This window comes from Protopterus annectens, chromosome 4.part0 (assembly GCF_019279795.1).
Source record: "Protopterus annectens isolate FY-2018-M chromosome 4.part0, PAN1.0, whole genome shotgun sequence".
Lineage (NCBI taxonomy): Eukaryota > Metazoa > Chordata > Ceratodontiformes > Protopteridae > Protopterus > Protopterus annectens.
Genome location: NC_056733.1, coordinates 1029674322 through 1029692699, shown reverse-complemented (window position 1 = coordinate 1029692699; position 18378 = coordinate 1029674322). Strand labels below are relative to the sequence as shown.

At 41.2% G+C, this 18378-nt stretch overlaps 1 protein-coding gene across 2 annotated transcripts in view; it reads right to left on the bottom strand.

Annotated features, from left to right (window-relative positions):
- NME5 (NME/NM23 family member 5) overlaps positions 1 to 18378 on the bottom strand; it is a 314300-nt gene that overhangs the window by 42465 nt on the left and 253457 nt on the right. The window lies entirely within an intron of this gene.

Here is an 18378-nt window from a genome sequence, read left to right as displayed (position 1 = left end):
AGAGCATAAGCGATGGTAGTTAGCATATTACCTGTGAAACAATGCCACAGCTAGAGCATAAGAGATGGTAGTTAGCATATTACCTGTGAAACAATGCCACAGCTAGAGCATACGAGATGGTAGTTAGCATATTACCTGTGAAACAATGCCACAGCTAGGGCATAAAAGATGGTAGTTAGCATATTACCTGTGAAACAATGCCACAGCTAGAGCATTAGAGATGGTAGTTACTATATTACCTGTGAAACAATGCCGCAACTAGAGCATAAGAGATGGTAGTTTGCATATTACCTGTGAAACAATGCCACAGCTACAGCATAAGAGATGGTAGTTAGCATATTACCTGTGAAACAATGCCACAGCTAGAGCATAAGAGATGGTAGTTAGCATATTACCTGTGAAACAATGCCACAGCTAGGGCATAAAAGATGGTAGTTAGCATATTACCTGTGAAACAATGCCACAGCTAGAACATATGAGATGGTAGTTAGCATATTACATGTGAAACAATGCCACAGCTACAGCATAAATGATGGTAGTTAGCATATTACCAGTGAAACAATGCCACAGCTAGAGCATAAGCGATGGTAGTTAGCATATTACCTGTGAAACAATGCCACAGCTAGAGCATAAGAGATGGTAGTTAGCATATTACCTGTGAAACAATGCCACAGCTAGAGCATACGAGATGGTAGTTAGCATATTACCTGTGAAACAATGCCACAGCTAGGGCATAAAAGATGGTAGTTAGCATATTACCTGTGAAACAATGCCACAGCTAGAGCATTAGAGATGGTAGTTACTATATTACCTGTGAAACAATGCCGCAACTAGAGCATAAGAGATGGTAGTTTGCATATTACCTGTGAAACAATGCCACAGCTACAGCATAAGAGATGGTAGTTAGCATATTACCTGTGAAACAATGCCACAGCTAGAGCATAAGAGATGGTAGTTAGCATATTACCTGTGAAACAATGCCACAGCTAGGGCATAAAAGATGGTAGTTAGCATATTACCTGTGAAACAATGCCACAGCTAGAACATATGAGATGGTAGTTAGCATATTACATGTGAAACAATGCCACAGCTACAGCATAAATGATGGTAGTTAGCATATTACCAGTGAAACAATGCCACAGCTAGAGCATAAGAAATGGTAGTTAGCATATTACCTGCGAAACAATGCTGCAACTAGAGCATAAGAGATGGTAGTTAGCATATTACCTGTGAAACAATGCCACACCCAGAGCATAAGCAACGGTAGTTAGCATATTATCTGTGAAACAATGGCACAGCTAGAGCATAAGAGATGGCAGTTAGCATATTACCTGTGGAACAATGCCACAGCTAGAACATAAGAGATGGTAGTTAGCATATTACTTGTGAAACAATGCCACAGCTACAGCATAAGAGATGGTAGTTAGCATATTACCTGTGAAACAATGCCACACCCAGAGCATAAGTGATGGTAGTTAGGATATTACATGTGAAACAATGCCACACCTACAGTATAAGTGATGGTAGTTAGCATATTACCTGTGAAACAATGGCACAGTTAGAGCATAAGAGATGGTAGTTAGCATATTACCTGTGAAACAATGCCACAGCTACAGCATAAGAGATGGTAGTTAGCATATTACTTGTGAAACAATGTCACAGCTGCAGCATAAGAGATGGTAGTTAGCATATTCTCTGTGAAACAATGCCACACCCAGAGCATAAACGATGGTAGTTAGCATATTATCTGTGAAACAATGCCACAGCTAGAGCATAAGAGATGGTAGTTAGCATATTACCTGTGGAACAATGCCACAGCTAGAGCATAAGAGATGGCAGTTAACATATTACCTGTGAAACAATGCCACAGTTAGAGCATAAGAGATGGCAGTTAGCATATTACCTGTGAAACAATGCCACATCTACAGCATAAGAGATAGTAGTTAGCATATTACCTATTATAGCACTCTTGCTCCCTTTCATGGTTAAAAGGAATCAAGTCCATTGTGTAACTCTGACGGGAAAATATAACAGGTGAATCAAAGTTGTTAGCAATCACAAGAAGAATCATCTGAGCTGCTTTTGTTAACCACTGTGTTCTACAATATATATATCAAATCACACCTTAAGTGCAGCTCTGCAATACATTAATCAAAACAGTTGATCTTTGAATGGAATGGTAAATCATAATATTTGGATCTATTCTCCACTTCGGTTGTGCTGGACTGACTATTTCTTCTGTTGCTTTTTCCTTTCCTTAGAAGGCTATTGCTGATCTCATGTTAATGAAGGTAAAGATATACGTGAAACATGATTCACATACAAGATCAGTAATGGCATGTGTCTTCTTTATTTCTTCAAGGTTTATGCTGCCACAGGGAGTTGACTGCACTTGTGGTAGGCAAATGTATATAGCATACACAAATTACTGAGTAATGGGACGTCCAGTATGGTGAGGACAGTGTGAGGCAGAATCTCTACAGCTCTCTGCATGATGGGTTCTAGTAATATTAAATTCTGCCAGTAAAAATTCAGAATAAAACTTTGCCAGCAATAGAGATATAGAAAAATAAATGCAGTCTTTCTATGTCAAAAAGAAGAAAAGTAGAAAAAAAATACATATCTGATGGCAGACGACATTTAAGGAATGCAAAACAAGAGGGCTAACCATGTGGATGCACAAAGCAAACATGAAGAAATTACCATTTGGGATTTCTTTTAGAAATTAAAAAAAAAACAAGCACCAAGCTTGGCAATTATATTAATCACAATAATCAGATAATGGTGGATATGACACAGGCAGGAAATGAGCATTCTGATGCTGTTCAGTGACTCTTAAACAAAAAGTGAAAGTTGCTGCATCTGATGCAAAGGTGGATTATTTAGAAGCAGCGCTCATCAACCAAGAAGACCGCCTGTGACAAAAAAAAAAAAATCAGGATTAATGGTGTTCATGAGAAGATGGAAGGAATAGACTGCAAAAGCTATATACAGAAGCAGTTAGCGAGTTGTACAGAAATCCCTTAGCAAGAAATCACACTGATAAAGCCCACAGGATATTATGGGATAAAACAGGGGGTGCTTCATGACTTCCCCACCCAGTTTTAGTCAGGTTCAATATCTTTTCACTTAAAGAAGATTTTAGAGACAGTCTAGAAGCCTGCTAAGACACTGACCTATACAGAAGCCAGGATTTTTATTGGTCAAGATTTTTACGCAGCAACAAGGAAAAAAAGAGCTGCAATGCTGAAAATATTCTTTTCTGGGGCCCCAAATCTTTCTCCAGTCTCAAAGAAGATATGGCAGCCATTGGGAAAAACTTTCTCTTTGGCCTTAATAAGTCACAAGAATCTATAGTCAATGCTGTGACTTGAGAAGAGAGGAAGTCTTTAATGGGCCTATTTCCTTTATTTAAAAAGTATGTAGCACTAATGGAACAAGTAAATATAAGAAGGGATCTTTGTAAGGAAAAGGTCCATATCCTAAAAATCTGACAAGTAAAGCATCTGCATTGAGATAATAACATCAACTGCTAAATTTGACACTGGAAACAATCTAATGGGACTATCTTCCACAATTTAAAAGTATGACCCTTCATGCAATAGAAATGTTTGTTCTGAGCTAACAAGACTATAGATCTTGTAGTGTTGCTGCAATGATTATTTGATTATCACTAATCATGGAACTTCTGGGGTTTATGAAGCTGATGTTTTTATGGAGACTTTAATTTTATTCCAGTACAGTTTAAATTCATGTTCTCCAATTTTCTACAGTAACTGTGTAAGAGTTTTGTGGGAAGCATATCTATAAAAACATGCTCACGGGATATGTGTTCATTTAAATCCTGAACCGTTCCACGTGTAACAAGCTCACTAAATACAAAGTATTGGACTAAACCTATTATTAGATAATAAATGACACAGACCAAATAGTAAGCAGATTTGATAGACAGAAATGGATACTGGTTTTGGTGGAACTGTGTTCTCATCCAGGGATGATGTGCTCCCCAATCCACAACTCCAGCTAAATTCAAATTCAGTGCTGTGTGGTCCATGCCAAACTGCTCAGAATAACACTTGAATGTTGTACATCCCGGGGGGGGGGGGGGGGTTATTATAGTTCATTCAAGCTAAAAGTAGAAGGAATAAAAAAATGGGGGAAACAAGAGTGGAAAGTGTAGAAGTCAGGTAGCAAACTAATTGAGATTATCTTCAGTATTATCAGAATATGTGCCTGATCCTATTAAGTCAATGGGATGGGAGGGACCAAAACACAGTGTAGAGAGGGGACAATGCTTAGTGATGCCATCACTACTGCAGTGAGACTGACAAGAGCACAATACTCTGGGGGAAAGTATAACTTCCAAATTAGGCTAAAAATGCAAGTGCTATATTTACGTAGGAATTTTTTTTTTCAAATTGCTAAAAGGGAAAGCCCCAGTATGACATATGGGAAGCTCATTTTGAGGCTGAACAATGTATGTGGGTGACACAGATTCCAAACAAATAATCTGTAAGTGATGTTAACAAAATAAAGTGTCAACAGGAAAAGAGCATAAGTCTACAGGAGGATACAGACAGTGGAAATAAGCACACATAAGGTTCACAGGTTAATAGGTAAGTACTAGGATAGTTGCCCTTGCCAGTCATTTTCAGCCTATCCAATTTAGCTGTTTTTTTAGTCATCTTGAGATTAGTACTTCTGTTTTGCTCCTGGTGAGAGAAGGAGCATAGGGATATTATTTTCTGGAGACTGCTGATCACCAGAAAGCCTAATAACTGCTTCATAAGTGCCAGCTTGGAATTTGTGGTTATATTGCGCTCCTAGTGAGAGAAGGAGCAGAGTGCATTGATTCCTGACTGTTTCTGATTGGAGAGTGAGTGTCTGTGTTTGACATTCCTGATTGGTTTGGTTGCTATTCAAGGTATCTACCAGGAAAAGGCTACAGCAAGCCTACAGACCTTTGCATCATCCGGGACAAGAATGGATCACCAGATCACCAAACAGATTGTGGCCTGCTTCTCATCATTGGATTGGTGCTACTGTTTTGATTCTGGCAAGAGAAGAAGCAAGGGAGCATTCTATCCCAGCAGTATGAAGCTGTGGTGAGACCAGCAGTAGTAGCAGCCCGGCAGTAGCCACTCAGGTGACACTTCTCTTTTCTTCATTCTTGACAAGCTAATTCTTTCTTTTTAGTAAGTACTGCTTGATTTTCTACTGTCTAACATAACATCAGAATATCTACCTAAATACATCATCCGTAAATCATCAGGGTCTATATATTAGTTTCCCCTCAAGTGTTTGGCAGTACCCTGTACTAATGCAGACATCTTGAGTTGACATTTTTCCTGTAAAAACACCATTGAAATTTTACCAATACCTAGTTGCACACAGGACAACTAGTTTGCAGTGACAAGCACCGCCCCCAGAGTTGCAACCAGGATATTCCTGACATTACTTTATATTCTTACTTCAACTGTCTAATCAATAAAAAGAGGTCTGTTGCCATGGATATGAACTTTCCCACTATCTCTGCTACCAGCTTGGTGGATATGAGCATCCTGAAGCAATGAAAAAACTGCCTCATCTTTAATGACAACTAGTTAATTCTCAAAGAAACTGATATGGTATGTGACAGATGAATTAACATAATGTCACTGGAGGTAAAGCTCTCACATAAAAGCACTCCTAATATCAATCAGGTTGCCAGCAGTACACACGCTGCATCCATCACACACAGTTCAAAGCAGACACACAGACCTACATACACTGAGGCACTTAAACATAATCTTCCTAAACCCCAAAGACCCACACATAACAAATACACTCAGCAGCGCCAAATGCGCTCCTTCAAAACAACACCCACATCGACGCATACATCCACATCTCATGTAGCCTCTACTTGTAAGCCACCACACACTCAAACATACTGGTCATTTGAGACTCCATTGTGAGACACACTGATGTCCCTCTCACCAGGCTGAGTAAGGAGAAAGTCACGGTCAGTTCCTTATCAGGGGCCAGGATCTGCCACACTATGCACACACTCAGGTCATTGAACCACAAGTACCAGTATGATTCAGTCATAGTCCACATGCATGTAAATGACTTGAGACATACCTCCCTCCCAGACTATATGAACAAAGACATTATGGAGCTCTTGACATGTGTGTCCTAAGCTGATATAAGCCTAGCACTGAGCAGCATTTTATCTGCTCCAAGGATGATGCCACAATATGAACAGAAGATGACTGACTTTAATAATTGGCTTAGTTTCTGGTGTCATTCTCAAGGGGTGAAATATTTGTCAGCATGGAAGGAGATGGTCAACAGATGACGCTGCTTTGCCAGGGAAGGTCTGCACCTCTCCCCTCTAGGATTTCAAATATTAGCTAAAACACTGTCCTCACCATAGTGCTTCTTTTAGCCAATGTCAAACTGAAAGTATTTCCGACATAGCAAATCAAAACCAAGACAATTTAAATGTGTTATTGCCCACTGCTAGGAGTCTAAACAAAAACTCCACATCCTAGAAGCTCTCTTCACCCTAGAGAATGCTGATGTCTGTGCGGTCAATGAGACATGGTTTAAAGCCACAGACAGCATACTGGCATTGCAAGGTTATAATGCCTTTTATGCATTTAGACCAGCTACTACACAGACAGAGACTAAAGGTGAAGATGTCTCAATTTATATCAAAACTAAATATACCTCATGACTGGTCAAACAGGACAATGCACTTAAGCTTCTCCACTTTCAAATCACCATATGCAAAATCCTATACCACTTCCTTGCAAGCTATGAGTCCCCCTCTATGACCCAGGAAACCCATAACACAGATTTAAACTTATTGGAAACACTCACATCCAGCCCAATACCATATTCATGGGTGACTTAAACTACCCCACTATTAAATGGGAATCCTGTACATCAAACATACAGGCATGGAGATTCCTGGACTTTGTTCAAACAAACTCCTTGGATCAGATTGTTAATACACCAACTAGGGGTGCAACCTTACTAGATCTGGTCCTTGTTAATATAGGAGGTGCTGCACACCCCCAGTGTAATGTATTCTTTGGTAGGGTCAAACCATAAAATGGTTTCCTTTGAAGTAAAAATAAAACCTGGACCCCTCAGCTAACCATGGAATATTCAGGAATTACTCTAAGGCTAACCTCCTGCTATTAAGTGAGAACCTTGCACAATTTCAAGTCCCCATAAACCTTGAGAACACTGCTGCCTATGCGGAACTGTTCACAGAAATCCTATACAAGCATGTTAATAACTGCATAGAGGCAACTGTACCCACCAGGAAGAACTACAGAACTAACTCAAAAACAAGCCACCCTGGGGGAATCACAACATGTAGGCTGTACAACAGAAGGAAGAAAATCATGGCAAAAATTAGGAGGTGCAACACCCAGCAGGATAAAAGCACCTTCAAACTAAACAAACAACTCTAAGGACAAATGAAGTCTACCAAAGCCAAACTGAGGTACGTTTGGCCTCCCAGGCCAAGGACAACCACAAGACATTCTTTTGCTGTGTCAGCAACCTCAAAGGCAATACACAATTGTGTGCAGAGCTCATTATTAATGCAGCCACTTTTGCAGATCCAGAAGATATGACATAAACCTATTGGCCAAGAAATTCAGCTCCAACTCTACCCCTCTCTCACCTCAAACTTTCCTCAGGAAATAACATCAAATATAATGTCCCCTGCTATCACTAGGAAACAGGTCCTTAATGCTCTCTCCAAGGTCAAGAACACTGCATCAATGGGACCAGACAATCTCCCAGGATGCCTTCTAAATAGCATGGAACATGACCTATCAGGCCCTTTGGAATTGCTATTAAACTGTAGCTTGCAAACAGGCTTCATGCCTCATGAACAGAGAACAGCAACAGTCATCCCTCTGCACAAAGGTGGACCATCTACAGACCCTGGAAACCACAGGCTCATAAGTCTCAATAGACTTATATGCAAAGCCATGGAAAGAATTATTATGGAAATGATCAACAATTACATAGAAAACCTCCAGCTATTGGAACGAACTCAATCTAGTTTCATCAAGGGCAGGTCATGCCTATTCAACCTGGTGGACTTCTTTGAGAAGGTCACCAAAGCAACAGATGAGGGCAAATGGTTCATACTGCCTACCATGACCTAACCAAGGCATTTGACACAATACTCCACTCATGCATTGCAGACAAACTCAAGAGGTTAGGTACAAACCCTTATGCCACCCAGTGGACAGTGGACAGCCAGCCGGGTCACAGACAGGACCCAGAAAGTTAGAAATGAGGAGTCCACCTCTACAAAGAGTCCTGTCACAAGCAGAGTCCCTCAGGGATCAGTTCTAGGATCACTCCTTTTTGGCATTTTCTTCTCTGATGTCAACGCCAATGTCAATGGCTGACTAAATTTGTAGATGATTGCAAATTAGGAGCTGTCATTGAATCCCCCATTGACACACATGTTCTCCAGGAAGGACTGACACAGGCAAACAGCGGGTGCGAGGAAATATGTAATACTATCCTTCGGGAAGTCATCCAGCCCTGGTAGCTGCCATACTGACAACACAACCCAAAGAGCTGATCCAGGAGTCAGAGGCTTGGATGTACACACAGACAGTAATCTAGCCTTTGACCATCATGTGTCTACAATAGTGAGCAAACCATTCTATCTTGCACAACCTACAAACAAAGGTATGGCATCTAGGTCCAAGGATGTCACTGTTCCACTATATTCAGCATTCATCAGACCTATCATTGAGTACAATGCCCCTTTGGTATGTACCTAACGAGGCACATCCATCAATTGGTATGTCCACAGAGGTTGCCCGCTAAAAGAATACAGGGCACAAGTAACATGTCATATGCAGACCGCCTCACGGCTCTATGCCTGAATTTGTTCTACTACAGGCTGTTGAGGGGAGATCTATGCCTGGCATACAGGGCATTGTCAAGACACTACTCTGATGGACCTCCTGCATATCCACAAAAAAAATCACCAGAATTACCAGTTCTAAAGACTCAAACCTTGCCTGTGATATAAATAGGACCTGTTGGATAGACAGGTATGTATTCCAGAGACTACCCTGTCTCTGGAACAGGCTCCCCATCCATGTGAAGCAGAGTTCCTCCCTAACCCAATTCAAGTGTAACCTGGACAACTGGATGGAGAACACGAAATCCATTTCTGGTTTGGCACCTATGTTTCTAATGGACATAGGCAGCCTGTAAATGGTTAATCTTCCAGGCCCCTGCTTGTAAATGTTTAATCTCCCAATTCCCTGCTTACAATTATCAATGATATCAGAACTTGTCAGAGATTTGGGATGCATGGCTAGCCTTAAAAGGCCCTTGTGGTTGTTAGCCTTGTAAACACCTATGAAGCTATAAGCCTATAAGATGCAAGATATATTCACCCTTGTTGGAGAAATTTGGGAAAAATACTGGCAGATTAATGTCTTGATTGATAGAGAATTCAGAGGCCACTTTTGATAGGAAGGATGGGTTTGTTCTCAAATAGACTCTGCCTTTGTGAAAAGACAAATAAGGAGGTTTGGAAGAAAGTGCATGTAGCTCAGAAATTCTTCTGGTAGAAGTTACAACCACCAACAATAAGGTTTTCCAGGACAGATAATTCAAACTGGCCTTAGCAACAGGTTCAGAAGAGGGCTCCTTCAAGAACTGCAAAATAATGATGATATCCTATGGTGGAAATGGATTTCTGAGCAGGGCATAGAAGGAAAGTACCAGAGAAAAAAAACTTGGATAGTCTAACAGAGGCTAAAGGGGTGCGATCTTCTGCAATGAACAAAACATGCTGGAGGGATAGGTTCCTGACCCAGAGACTCCCCATACTCTGGAATAGACTGCCCATACATGTCAAGCACAGTGCCTCCTTGGGCCTCTTGAAAAGGAACCTTGACGATTGGATGGGAAATAAGAAATTCACCCTGGGGATCATGTCAGTCGCCCTGCTAGACAGGGGTCCAGGGAAGTAAATATTGTGGGAAGAAATATCCAGGGAATTGTTATGGCTAGGCGTGTATAGGCCCTAGGGCTAATAGCCTAGTACCAACCTATGAACAATGTGAAAAGAAGAAATGACAGATAACTGAATCTTGATAGTAAAATAACTCACGCTTCTTGAAAGAAATAAACTAGAAAGTCTAATGTTGTAGGAAGAGGAGCTGAAAACGTGTCAAGATCTCTTTCTGCTGCCCAAATAGAAAATCTTTTCCATTTGCTTTTGTATACATACCTTCCTAGTCAAGGAGTATGTGAGGAAGATAAAATGTGTACGACAAGAGTGGAAAGCCTGGACTGCCAAACCATCACTGGAAATGGAGAAACCATGGGGTAAGTTTGAGTGTCCAGGTGAGACTCCCAGGACAGATGAAATATTAAGTTTGGGTCTAAGCCCAAGTCCCAAGGATAGTGAACTAGATGAGGCCAGAGGAAGGAAAACCACACCTATCTAGGCCAATGAGGGGCTATGAGGATGACTGAGACTTTCAGTGCTGAGGCTTTCTGAAGAAACCTTGGAATCAGAGGGAAAGGGGGAAAGGCATAAAAAAGTCCTGGGGGCCAACAGTGCATCAGGGCATCCAAGGGTGAATCACTCACACAGGAGATCAGAGAAATAAACTTGTGGCATTTTTGTGTTCATGGGGAGAAGCAAAGAGATCGCAACATGGAAGGCTCCAATGGCTGAAAATCTGCTCAGTTACTAAGGAATTGAGGGACCACACACGAAGGAGTAGAATGGATCTGCTAAACCTATTCACAAGAATGTTGGACTTCCCTGGGATATGCATTGCTACCAGAAAGCAGCTAGAAGATATTACCCATTGCCATACTGTCATGGCCTCTGAATGCAAGGGGCAAGACCTGGCTCCTTCCTGTTTTTTGATGTATCAAACAACAGCCATCATGTCCATTTGAATGGAAATCACATCCGTGGAAAGAGATTTCTTAAAAGCCTGAAATGCTAGGAGGACTGCTGTCATCTCCAAGGTATTGATGTGAAGAGTGTCCTCTATATGAGACAACGTGCCTTGGACTGTCCATCCCAAGTAAAGCCCATCCCAACCATAATAGGGAGGTGTCTATGGTCATTGTGGCATAGGGGGTTCACAAGAGTAAAAGGATATCCTTGAAGGATGTGGGGTAGTTAACCACCAACAAATGTGCTGCCTGAAAATGTTTATGAGACTGATTGAGCAGGACATTGATTATCACCTGAGGGAGCACTGCACTGACATTGTCCATTGAAGCACTCTCATCTAAAATCTTGCTAGAGAGACTAATGTAACGGAAGTGGCTACAGAGCCTAGAAAGCAGAGAACCAACTTCACTGGTGGTCTCTTGAGAGACAGAACCTGCTGGGCTTGAAAGTGTAGGGATGCAATTTGAGACTGGGGGAGCATCACAATGAGTGTCGTAGTACCAAAAGGGCTCTGATAAATTCTAGAGATTGGTTGTAGTTTGGACTTTAGAAGATTTACTGTTACCCCCAGATTGTGACACAATTGGAGCAAGGAGTTCTTGGTGCGGATAAGCAGATTACTGGACTGAGCGATTATGAGCCATCCAGATAGGGAAACACCAAGACTCCCTGCAGTCATAGATGAGCTAGCACTACTGAGATGCATTTGGTAAACATCCAGGGGGCTATGAGTGACCAAAGGGGAGAGCTCTGAACTGGTAATGACTGGCTCCTAGCTGGAAGTGAAGATACTTCCCAGAATGCCTGGCCATTTTGATGTTGTAATATGTATCCTGAAGATCTATCGAGCACATCCAGTTATTTTTCTTCAGCAGTGGAAGGACTGACTGAACCATTACCATCTGTAATTTTGCTTGAACAACAACAAAGTTGTTCAACTGACTTAGAACTAAAATTGGTCTTAGAGCCCCATTTTTCTTTGGCACTAAAAAGAACCTTGAGTAAATTCCATTCCTTTCTGCTCTGGTGAGACTCTTGGATGACTCAATTTTTTTAGCACCTTCTCTATTTCTGAAGCTGCAAATTCCCTTTGTGACGGTGGAATATTTGGAATTTTCTTTTAAGTAGGGGGAGAAGTGTAAGTTGAAATGAGGCAGCCAATATTAATTATTCCCTGCACCCATTTGTCTTGGGTAATGGCAACCTCTCAGGAGTGCTGACAGGGCTTCTTGGAGAAAGGATCTCTGAAGCCCTAATTTTGTGGACCACCTCTGCCTCTCAGGCAACATCTGTTGTTAGAGTTTCCCCCTATGCCACAAGAAGCTCACTCTCCAGAAGTCACAGATGAAAATCTCTGAGATTTTCGTAACCACGGTCTCTTCCCTGCCTTCTAATTTCTGAAGAAGGTCCTCTGGGGAGTAGAGTATTTGATTCACAGGGCATAAATCTCTTTGTTGTGTCTTTTGGCTTTTCCCAGTTAGGGGTCGCCACAGCGGAACTCCAGTCTGCTAATGATTGGCAGTAGATTGTTACGTGCCGAGTTGCCGGCCCTGATGCACAACCTTCAACGAAGGTATGCCCATTCACGCATGTCACCACACAGAAGACGCTCTAGCTGAGAATCGAGCAGGACAACATCTTACTCTGAGGTGACAACACTACTACAGCACCACCACTGCAGTGACGGGCATAAATCTCTTTAAATAACATAAATCTCTTTAAATACAAACTTAAAACTTTTCTCCTAAATGTCAGCACCTGTCACTGCAATGATCCCACTTAAATCCCACCTTATCACATTACTACCTCTCACACTTTTAACACCCACCTATTGCAATGTGTCTTATCTCATTGGCATCTCTCTCTCTTTTTGTTGATTAAAAAAAAATTCTAACTTTTTTACTGCATGTTATGCATATTATTTTAATGTTTATGTAAACTTCATTCACAGGCCTTTTGTAAATTTCTAATGTTAACATGTAAAGTACATTATTGTATTGTTTGCATACAACTTCACTGTCAGATGTTTTTCTTTATGTAACTTTGTAACAACTGTTTAGAGCTTTTCTCCTCAGGTCTCCACTGAAAACTGGCCACTGGCTCAGTTGGACTAACCTGGTTAACAAATGACAAATAAATACATAAAGACTGAGATTTGCCATCCTATTCACTTCTGGAAATAGTTGCTTTAACTTTTGAACCAAAAGGAGATGATACATCATAAGGGGGATTAATGAAGGGCATCTTGAAGTGCTCAGCAAAATCACAAAGCTGCATCCAGGCATGCCTTCTGATGGAAATACCTGTGGCAGTCGCTCTAGACTCACCTTCTGTGGCATTAGATATAAGGTGCATAGATACATTGGACAAGGAAAGTAGGGTAGCCATCTGAGAATCAAGGGTCTTTTTCTGATCCACAGATAAGGTTCCTGGCAAAGAATTGGAAATCTCCTTGACAAAATATCTTTGAAAACATGTGAAATGTACCAGATAGTTAAGCTTTCTCATTGAGAAAGTGGATGAGGAGTACACTTGCTTCCCAAACCTATCCATAGAGTGAGATTCTCCATTCAGTGGCTAGACAGAGGAGCTCTCCTCTGTAAGTTCCTTCTTAGCGACTGTCGCCACCACCACTGAATCCACCGCTGGGCTCTCGCTCCAGTGTGAATATTCGTTGGGAGCCACTAAGAACTTGTCTGGCTTCTTGGGGATGAGATCAACTGTGTCAGGTTCCTTCCATGCCCAAGATGTAATAAGGTCTAACATCTCATCCATGGGGAGTGCCACCCAAGAAGTAGATGGGCCAGAACCAAAATCCTTGAAGAAGACCAAATGCTCAAAAGAAGGTGTTTGGGAACACCAACCCCTTTCTGTATAAGGAGTTCAAGTATCTCTCTGAATGAGGCATCCTCAAGGAGGGATCTGGGGGAATCTTCTCCCTCATCAAAATCAGTAACAGTGGTTGGAGATTCCCCAGGTGAATCCAAGTGCCTCCTCTTACACTTGCATTTTTGGGGACCTCTTCTCTAGGTTGCTCAGGAGAAGAATCAGAAAAGTACAAGGTCTCACACTAGAGAAAAGGATCAAGGCTTTCAAAAACTGGTTGCCCTGACAAGGTCCAGAAGAGCAGGCTGTGTACCCTGGGAAATCCTAAGGGGGAGGGTTGGATCTGACTGAGAAGGAAAAGAGCTAACCCTCAGCTGACAGAATACTCTCTTGAGAGCCTCGAATGCAGAACCCACAATGCTCCTGGGGTGCTTATCCTCTGGGTCCAAAAATCCCTAAAAAGAAACTCAACCCTGGAAGCCACCCACTTCAAATCTGAGGCAGTCATCAGAACTATGCTGTCAAGCACTGAAACTCCTATGGGAAGAAAGGAATCTGGGGATCTGATCCCAAACTGCCTGAGTCATCATCGACATTATGGCTCTAGGAGTCACACAACTCTGACAACACTGGAGCCGACTTTGACAGAGAACTAACCAGAGTAGGGGAAGGATGAAATCTTGGCTCCAGTACAGATCTATCCTGGGCAAGGGTCAGATCCAGAAGCTCTGATCTGGGTGGCTGGATCAGAAAAGGAGCCATTGCTGGGTGCTGGGGGAAATGTCTCTTGAAGGAGAAGAAGGGGATAAGTCCCTGGTTTTCCAGATGTAGAAGGAGATTTCATACCAGGAGAAGGCTGGATGAGAACCTTCAATATCAATGTGTTTCTTCTCTCCACCAGTACTCTCTGACTAAAAGATTTAGATACTGAACATGTAACATCGAGGTGAGTGGGACCAAGGCAGCATACACATTTGTGCATCTGAATTCAGTAATTTGTGTGAACGTTGTACACACTTTTTAAATCCTGATGGTTTGTCAGACATAATGACAGAAGGAAAGGGCACATAATAATAAAACACAGATAACAATAGTACTAACAATAAATGTAAATATGTATCTCTATCTTCTTCTTCTTCTTCTTTTGGCTTTTCCCTTAACTATCCTCTTCTTCTTCTTTCGGCTTTTCCCGGTTAAGGGTCGCCACAGTGGAACAATGGTCCATAGAACAACTGGCAGTGTTTTTTTACAGTGTCGAGTTGCCACCCCGGTGCCCAACCTTCCACAGATGGCACACACATGCACACACTCACACCTAAGGCCAATTTAGAGTGTCCAATCCACCTCCAGCATGTCTTTGGCATGTGGGAGGAAACCAGAGGACACGGAGGAAACCCACGTGACCAGAGGGAGGACATGCAGACTCTGCACAGAAGGCACTTCAGCTGAGAATCGAACCAGGGAACCTCTTGCTGTGAGGCAGCAACGCTAACCACTGCACCATCGTGGCCGCCCATAAATATGTATCTCTATAATACCTATAAAATCTAACTATGCATTAAAAAATATCACTGCAGAACTAACTAGCAACATTATTAGTAGCACTACAGTCCTCTTTAAAACTGAAATTAGAATCCTGTTATAACAAAATCGCCAAATTTGCTTCTAGCTGTCATTATTCTGCCCATCGCTGTATAGCCTTAAGTCATCTCCACTGGCTCGAATTCCCACATTTCCTGATACATCTCCAACTAACTACCTCTCATAGACTAATATACAAACCACAAGACTGCCCTGCACTCAGCTCTTTATTTACCCCTTACTCCCCCACTAGGTCATTATGTTCAGAAAATCAAAACTTACTACAAGTCCATAAACTGAACCTTCCAGATGACAAACTTCTATACTCCTGGACTATGGCCAGACACTGGAATGATCTCCCCTCCTCTGTATGTTCTGAACAACACCTCTTCAAATTCAAAACCGCCCTCCAAAATCTTCTTTCTAACTGGTTTGTAACTGCTGTGCCTTCTCTAAAGCTGTTACCTAACCCTCTCTCCTTTATCAGCACTCCTTGTATTGCTCTCTTCTTAGTTAACTTATGATCGTTGCTGCCTCTAAAATCACATTTCTGTCATTTTGCTTAATTCTATTACTACATTTTGTAGCTGTAAGCTGTACCACTTCACTGATATCTAGCTTTGTAGCTGTAAGCTGTACCACTTCACTGATATCATTGTATGGTAGAAACCATTGGAAATATTGTAACTACCTTGTGGTAGCCACCTCTGTACTGTAATGCAGTTTTTCTATGTAAATTGTACCTCATCACTGGTATCATTCATTTTTGTAGTAACCTGTAAGTTTAGAAAGTACCTTGTGGTAGCCACCTCTGGAATGTAATGTCATTTTCCTTATTGCATTAATCTGTTGGAGCTTTTTTTCCCCGGGCCTCCACTGAAAATGGGCTGTCGTCAGCCCAGTGGACCTTCCCGGTAAACAAATGTCATAAATAAATAAATAAATAAATTATTATCAATAATAAACTCTCTAAAAGACTAAACGGAGACTATATGTTGACAATTCCAAAATACGGGGGTAGGAGAAAGAACCCTATAAAAAGGGAATAGGAGGAATAATTATAAGGCAAGAATCGAACAATTTATGTAATATTGCTTAGGTTATATGATATATAGCAATATATGTGAAGCATAATGTTTGTCATGTTAATATAGTTTGATTACTTTTATATGAATGTAAACTTGCCTATGTCACAAGTGATAATTCAATAAAGGTGTTTGAAAATAATAATAACAATAACAATAATAATAATAATAATAATAATAATAATAATAATAATAATAATAATAACACCTTATCTTTTTTTTGAGAAAATAATGCTGACCATACCTGAGCACCATGGAACCCATCAGTACTCAAAAGTGGCAAACGAAATTTGAGGTAACTCTTTCTGTGCATGGGGACTATGGTTAGGGGAGGAGCGTAACAAACACCAGATCCTAAGCTTAGAAATGGCCAAGGATGGCTCCAACATCAGATCTGAGAGCCATGATTACAGGAACAGATGGAAAAGATTACATCACATATCATGGGTGCATACAGAGGTAAAGACACTAACAGCAGATCAAGGGGGAGACTGGCAGCTAAGACTAAAGAGCAAGAAATTAAAGAAGCATTACATAAGCAGAAAGGTGGCAAGTCCCTAGGTTGAGATGGCATACCAGCAGAGGTATGGAAAAAGGTGGAGGAGCCCATTGTGACAAAATGGTTACACATGTTTACTGGAATAATGGAAGGGGAAGATTCCCCATCCTCTTGTAAAGAAGGAGTAATTGTGGTCATTCAAAAAGAGGGCAAAAACCCTAAACAGCCAGGTTAATATAGACTATTAGCAATTTTAAACCATGATTATATATTTTTTTATTTTTTTTAATGATTCTAAGTTTTTATGACAATATTAGCAACCAGATTAATCCCAGTAGTCAAGGAAATAGTAGACCTAGATAAACGTGGGTTTGTGGATAAAAGATGAATATTTGGCAATATCATAAGATCCCTTATGACTAGCCAAGACACCCATAGGGATAACTAAAAAAGTTGCTGTGCTGTTGCTTGATGCTGAAAAGGCTTTTGATACGGTGGACCGGGGCTATGTATTGATAGCCTGACACAAGCTGGGACTCCCAAGAGAAATTATAAAAAAAAACCTTTGAAAAATACTTACAAAGGAGCAAATGCTAGAGTTAAGATAGCTGGGAAACTCTCAGGAAATGATTTGACTAGGGGAACAAGGCAAGGCTTCCCACTTTCCCCAACACTCTTTGCTCTACATTTAGAATCCTCTGCACAATGGATGTGCCAATCCAATTAAAGGTAATAAACGGGGAGAAGAGACTCTGAAAACAGCGCAGTATGCAGTTGACATCATCTTGTCTCTAGTAAACCCAGGGCAAGACCTAGCACTTCTAATTCAAATGCTGCAGACATTTGGGAAATACTCCTGATAAAAAGTGAATGAAGATAAAACTAAGACAGCTCGCATTAATCTACACCTGCCACTACAATTAACAACAAGCCACCTACAGCGGCGGGCAAGTATTGCCTTAATTACTTAGGAATATGGTCAGCGGGGGACCTAGAAATATCTAGGCAGAGATCCGATGAAGAGAAAACTTACACAAATTAAAGTATTTATACTTGGATTTAGATTAAAAAGCACAGATTTTGCACTAGCATGTATTACCCCATGTACTATAGTGGTACCAATCCTTTTGGGTACCATTAGACAATAGGACTCGAAAGAAAATTAAAAACTGGATGAAGGAATTTGTATGGGCAGAGTCAGTTGGGTAAAAGTGATTCTTCCAAAGTCACAGGGGGTGGGAGTCCCACATTTATGTACAGTGAGGCAGTAGGGTCAGAGATCCTATAAATAAAGTAATAAGACCAGAAACAAAGAGTAAGTGCAAAGATATTATTCTAGTGAGAAACTCCTGGATAGGGGAGATAGGCATTTGGCAAAACCAATGGAGGTAAGGAGTAGGAATGGTGAAGGCTCCTATATTTGA